We start from the raw sequence: 7,086 nt of genomic DNA on the forward strand, positions 1-7,086 counted from the left end.
ATACTTTCCGAAGGCACTGTATCATGTAATTATAGCAGTACACAACAAACTGCTGCGTCATCTAGACTATATGTTTTCAGCTTTTTGTGTCACAAGCAATGTTTTGATCATTTCTATTTGTTTTCTGTCAACTTCATTTCGCATTATTCAACCAAAACCTTTTTCTTCCACTTCAGTAAGTCACTGCAAAGTCATTCTTTTGTTGTTGGACTTTTCAGGATAACTTCCATTCAGCGTATGTTCTCTGTATCAAACCGTTCCCTCGCCCCATCACGACGTCTTCATTTTGAGTATAGGTGTGCAGAGAGCATAAACTCATGAATAGGGGATACACAGACAGTCCCCTCTTTGCCCACTTCTCCCACCCTCTGTAACATTCGTCTCCCTTCTCTCTCTCCGTCTCTCTTTCTCGCTCTCTCTGTGACTGTTAAACCTTGCTGTCTCGCCCTCTCTTCCTCTCTTTTCCGCCCACGTTCACCTTGTTGCCAGGTCTGTCTTGTGGGCAACTCTGATTTCATGGAGCAGCTCAGGCGTGAGGTCTGAGTCACAGATAGCGTGCGAGCGACACCTGCTCTCTTGTTTTCCATCTGTTTCCTCTCCCCACCCTTAGGGAGGGGCTCTGTTTTCACTCTTCATCCCCTTCCCCTCTCCCTCCTGGACACCCAGTTTGGTGGACACCTGAGGAGGTGGAAGGGGACTGGTACTGCGGTGGAATGGCTGTGCTAATGTCAGTCACCTCAGGAATGCATAAAATAAAAAATTGCCAGGTCCTTTGGTCTCTGACAACCTGAAGTGTGGCATTAGAGCCCTGTGTGCTTGAGCTCCGTGCCTACCGTTTTCATGCAGCGTTGGTCACTGAGCAGAAGTGATTTCACGGTGCAGCAGACAGACAGAACAGGGCTCCGCATAGGAAGTTGTTCTGCCTGTCAGCCTATGCAGGAAGTTGTCTAGTGGGTTGTCAGGGCCATACAGGGAGGATGCCAGACAGCGCTGAGGGCTTTGTACACAGTCATCGGTCTGTGTGGGGTAGATCAGCTCATCTCTTCCCCTGTCCCATATTGCATCATCATGTTCTGCTTTTGTTGGGATCAGATCAGCAAAGCCCTTCAGATTGTGCTCAGGGTTTCCATTTTCTCCCACAATTTCACGTTTTAAACTCATCCCTCGCAGCTCCTGTCAGAAAGGTGGGCCTCGCTTTTCTACAGGTTGACATGCCCACCAGGCTGCCACACTATAGTCTCATATGGGGGATGCTGTCAGGCAGCTGTTTGACTGATGGCCCGCACTGGCCTTCTCCCACAAGCCATTTTCATGGAGATTTCACCCTAATTGATTTAATCCATCCAGATTGTTCCATCTCCTCCCTGTTTACACCACATCGGATCCATTTCCAGTCTGACATGGGGCTTCAGTGCCACAGCATGAGCTCATACCGGGACTCACTATACCACTAAAATGGTCCTCTTTGTCTAAATAGGGCTTTATTTTATTGGGGATTGCTTGAAAACGCGGCGCCAGGTGTTTCCATCATCATTGATGGAGCCCCATCCATCTCGGCAGGACTGCAGCGAGACCGCGGCCCTCGCCGTGAGGCGCTCTGTGATCGAGGCCTGTCATTGGCAGATTGATCGTTCAATTACTTGCTCCTCGGGCCCCTGATGGGAACAATTGAGTGAACGGCTGCAATGCATCAGACCCCCCACCCTGACACGTGCATCTCTCTCTTCCTGTCGTCATCCTTTATTTTTACTCTTTCTCGCCCGTTCTCCACACCACTGACACTCAATCACTTGTCATTGCTTTCTGTCAATCGAGCCAGAGCACCTGATACCATAGTTGTAGCTTTCTGTCTTAGAACAGCAGGATGATATCAACAGGTTTTCCCTGCACTATTGCATTTAGAGTATTAGCTTTTTTTAAACCCAGAATGTTATTTCCTAAATATTGACTTGCTGAGGTATTGACTTGCTGAAGGTAGAAGTAAGTATGGAGCCTAGCTAGAAACAATCTTCAGTGTAAGATGTAATTCAGGACATTTATCTAGCAGTAAAATCAGGGTTGTTGTGGCTGAGACAGTACAGGACATTCCCTTCTGCGTTGTGATAATAGTACATTACATCTAAACTCCCTATCTAATCAACAGCAGTGTACACAGTCTAGCAGCATCCACCTCCCATCTCCCTGCTCCACAGACGGTGTGTTTAGGAAGTCGGTAGGAACACTGTCTAACCTGCACTAACGCATGTCTGGGAAGATGACACTGAGATGGCCTCCATATTGCTCTGTGGCATTCCTGTTCTGTCAACATCCTATCATCTTATCTGTGTCACCATCAGTCATAACCAACCCTAAAAAAGGCTCAGGGGCGTCGTTGTGAACTTGTTTCTCTCCCCCGACGCAACACGACTGCTGCTGTGTCATCTGATGACTTAAACCCTGGCGTGCCCGGCTCCCACTTCTAATCATCATTTAAGGGGAGGTTTTATAATGTTTGTGTGCCCTCTGCCAGAGACAGTGGGATAACCACTTTACAATAGTTGTTTTTTTTGTTTTTTAATTTTTAATTTATTTTTTTCTTTTTTAATTATCTTTTTAATAATTTTTTTTTGGGGGGGGGTAGAAGGATTACTTAATCCTATCCCAGGTATTCCTTAAAGAGGTGGGGTTTCAAATGTCTCCGGAAGGTGGTGAGTGACTCCGCTGTCCTGGCGTCGTGACGGAGCTTGTTCCACCATTGGGGTGCCAGAGCAGCGAACAGTTTTGACTGGGCTGAGCGGGAACTATGCTTTCGCAGAGGAAGGGGAGCCAGCAGGCCAGAGGTGGATGAACGCAATGCCCTCGTTTGGGTGTAGGGACTGATCAGAGCCTGAAGGTACAGAGGTGCCGTTCCCCTCACAGCTCCATAGGCAAGCACCATGGTCTTGTAACAGATGCGAGCTTCAACTGGAAGCCAGTGGAGTGTGCGGAGGAGCGGGGTGACGTGAGAGAACTTGGGAAGGTTGAACACCAGACGGGCTGTGGCATTCTGGATGAGTTGTAGGGGTTTAATGGCACAGGCAGGGAGCCCAGCCAACAGCGAGTTGCAGTAATCCAGACGGGAGATGACAAGTGCCTGGATTAGGACCTGTGCCGCTTCCTGTGTAAGGCAGGGTCGTACTCTCCGAATGTTGTAGAGCATGAACCTACAGGATAGGGTCACCGCCTTGATGTTAGCGGAGAACGACAGGGTGTTGTCCAGGGTCACGCCAAGGCTCTTCGCACTCTGGGAGGAGGACACAACGGAGTTGTCAACCGTGATGGCGAGATCATGGAACGGGCAGTCCTTCCCCTTGGAGGAAGAGCAGCTCCGTCTTGCCAAGGTTCAGCTTGAGGTGGTGATCCGTCATCCATACTGATATGTCTGCCAGACATGCAGAGATGCGATTAGCCACCTGGTTATCAGAAGGGGGAAAGGAGAAGATTAGTTGTGTATCGTCAGCGTAGCAATGATAGGAGAGGCCATGTGAGGATATGACAGAGCCAAGTGACTTGGTGTATAGCGAGAATAGGAGAGGGCCTAGAACTGAGCCCTGGGGGACACCAGTGGTGAGAGCACGTGGTGCGGAGACAGCTTCTCGCCACGCCACTTGGTAGGAGCGACCGGTCAGGTAGGACGCAATCCAAGAGTGAGCCGCGCCGGAGATGCCCAGCTCGGAGAGGGTGGAGAGGAGAATCTGATGGTTCACAGTATTAAAGGCAGCAGACAGGTCTAGAAGGACAAGAGCAGAGGAGAGAGAGTTAGCTTTAGCAGTGCGGAGAGCCTCCGTGACACAGAGAAGAGCAGTCTCAGTTGAATGACCAGTCCTGAAACCTGACTGGTTTGGATCAAGAAGGTCATTCTGAGAGCGATAGCAAGAGAGTTGGCTAAAGACGGCACGCTCAATAGTTTTGGAAAGAAAAGAAAGAAGGGATACTGGTCTGTAGTTGTTGACATCAGAGGGATCGAGTGTTGGTTTTTTGAGAAGGGGTGCAACTCTCGCTCTCTTGAAGACGGAAGGGACATAGCCAGCGGTCAAGGATGAGTTGATCAGCGAGGTGAGGTAGGGGAGAAGGTCACCGGAGATGGTCTGGAGAAGAGAGGAGGGGATAGGGTCAAGCGGGCAGGTTGTTGGGCGGCCTGCAGTCACAAGTCGCAAGATTTTATCTGGAGAGAGAGGGGAGAAAGAAGTCAAAGCATAGGGTAGGGCAGTGTGAGCAGGACCAGCAGTGTCATTTGACTTAACAAACGAGGATCGGATGTCGTCAACCTTCTTTTCAAAATGGTTGACGAAGTCATCCACAGAGAGGGAGGAGGGGGGGGGGGATTCAGCAGGGAGGAGAATGTGGCAAAGAGCTTCCTAGGGTTAGAGGCGGATGCTTGGAATTTAGAGTGGTAGAAAGTGGCCTTAGCAGCAGAAACAGATAAAGAAAATGTAGAGAGGAGGGATTGAAAAGATGCCAGGTCTGCAGGGAGTCTAGTTTTCTTCCATTTCCGCTCAGCTGCCCGGAGCTCTGTTCTGTGAGCTCGCAATGAGTCATCAAGCCACGGAGCTGGAGGGGAGGACCAAGCCGGCCGGGAGGATAGGGGACATAGAGAGTCAAAGGATGCAGAAAGGGAGGAGAGGAGGGTTGAGGAGGCAGAATCAGGAGATTGGAGGGAGAAGGATTGAGCAGAGGGAAGAGATGATAGGATGGAAGAGGGGAGAGTAGCGGGAGAGAGAGAGCGAAGGTTGCGACGGCGCATTACCATCTGTGTAGGGGCAGAGTGAGTAGTGTTGGAGGAGAGGGAGAGAGAAAAGGATACAAAGTAGTGGTCGGAGACTTGGAGGGGAGTTGCAGTGAGATTAGTAGAAGAACAGCATCTAGTAAAGATGAGGTCAAGCGTATTGCCTGCCTTGTGAGTAGGGGGGGACGGTGAGAGGGTGAGGAGTGGAAAGAAGGAGGCAGAGAGAAATGAGTCAAATGTAGACGTAGGGAGGTTGAAATCCCCCAGAACTGTGAGGGGTGAGCCATCCTCAGGAAAGGAACTTATCAAGGCGTCAAGCTCATTGATGAACTCTCCAAGGGAACCTGGAGGGCGATAGATGACAAGGATATTAAGCTTAAATGGGCTAGTGACTGTGACAGCATGGAATTCAAATGAGGAGATAGACAGATGGGTCAGGGGAAAAATTGAGAATGTCCACTTGGGAGAGATGAGGATTCCTGTGCCACCACCCCGCTGACCAGATGCTCTCGGGGTATGCGAGAACACATGGTCAGACGAGGAGAGAGCAGCAGGAGTAGCAGTGTTTTCAGTGGTAATCCATGTTTCCGTCAGCGCCAAGAAGTTGAGGGACTGGAGGGTAGCATAGGCTGGGATGAAGTCTGCCTTGTTGGCAGCAGAACGGCAGTTCCAGAGGCTGCCTGAGACCTGGAACTCCACGTGGGTCGTGCGTGCAGGGACCACCAGGTTAGAGAGGCAGCAGCCACGCAGTGTGAGGCGTTTGTGTAGCCTGTGCGGAGAGGAGAGAACAGGGATAGGCAGAGGCATAGTTGACAGGCTGCAGCAGATGGCTACAATAATGCAGAGGAGATCGGAATAAAATGAACTAAACATCTGGGAAAGGAGAGAGCGGGGCCTCCCTCACCACAACTCCCAAATATAACTCTCCCAACTTCCACCTCAGAAACTATAATTGTTGTAAACTACAGCGGTTCAATGTTTTCTAGGAATAGACTAACCTAGTTTATTCAGCTAGCTAACTAGGTGCAGTATTATTCCGTGAAAAACGTCCGGGCACCTCGTCATAAGACGCCACAGCCAGCTAGCATGCCGGTCTCCAGCAGCAGGGTTTAGCGCCAATACTCAGCCACAACAACCACCAGTGTATCAACACACAAGCAGATCGTTCGTGTCTGTGTCTAACGTTGTGGGTTAGTCCCGACAGCTTGAGCGAGTCCGTCGTCAACTTATTCAGCCAGTTAGTTAGCTAGAATAGTTAGCAAACTAGCTAGCCATTGCTTTCAGACAAAGAAGAACCCCTCCTTTCACGGCACGAACACACAGAGAGAGCCAAACTAACGTTAACTAGTCACCCATGTCCCGAATTCCTTGAGCGACTCGGGCTATCAATATGTAAAAAATAAAACACAAGTGTAGGTTATGACTTACCCCTAGCAGCTACTGTTAGCTAGCAAAGTGCAAAGCTAGCCACTGAATTGACTCAGCCAGTTCGCGTCTGTTCGCTCGGTCGTTCCAGCTATTGTTTACAAGTAGCTATCCAGGTTGCAACAAGCTTGCTAATTTTCAAGCACAGTAGCCACTTGCTACCTAACGTTAACGGTTCAGACAATGAGGTTAGAAAACAGCTGAATGGTAGGCAGTTATTGTATGTAATTATTGTAGGCAGCCAGCTGGCGTAATTACAGGCACTCTCAGGCGTGAAACAACTATACCGTTGCTAATAGCTACTCGCCAGCTAGTCCAGGTGGTGAGTTAGCTAGCTAGCTAGCTTCGTGCTACACCCGGCACCGCCAAATACAATACTAACCTACAATAATTACATACAACAACTACCCACAACAACCCACGATACCTACCTACAATACCTAACTACAATCTAAATACATAGTTTAAGCCTTACTCGACAAAGCCCAAGCTATGTATAAAGCCAAACTTACCCGACGCCAAGCTTACTTACTAGATACGAAGGGTCATTCTCATCACTGTACAGTACTTTGCTCCGTTTTACATTCTTTTGAACAATACTCAAATTCTCCTTGATTCTACCATCATTGGATTCAGAATCTACTTCATCGTCTGCTTCTGCCGTATGTCTCTCTCTCCCCCCAGAGAGATGGAGGATTGCATCAGAGTTGAAAAAAGACTGACTGCAAGGGGAGGTGATGGACCTTAAAGATAGAACGACAATAGTAAGAGTCTATAGATAAGGATACTATAGATAGAGAGGCCAGAGAGGTGATGGAGAGAACAGAGAGCTAATTGGCAGTGCACAGCCATGCTTTGTGATGAGTGATAATCAGGCCAGGCTGCATGTGCAATAATCACACTGTGAGTGTGGCCGG

The sequence above is a fragment of the Coregonus lavaretus genome (genome assembly GCF_964263955.1).
Source record: "Coregonus lavaretus genome assembly, chromosome: 15".
NCBI lineage: Eukaryota > Metazoa > Chordata > Actinopteri > Salmoniformes > Salmonidae > Coregonus > Coregonus lavaretus.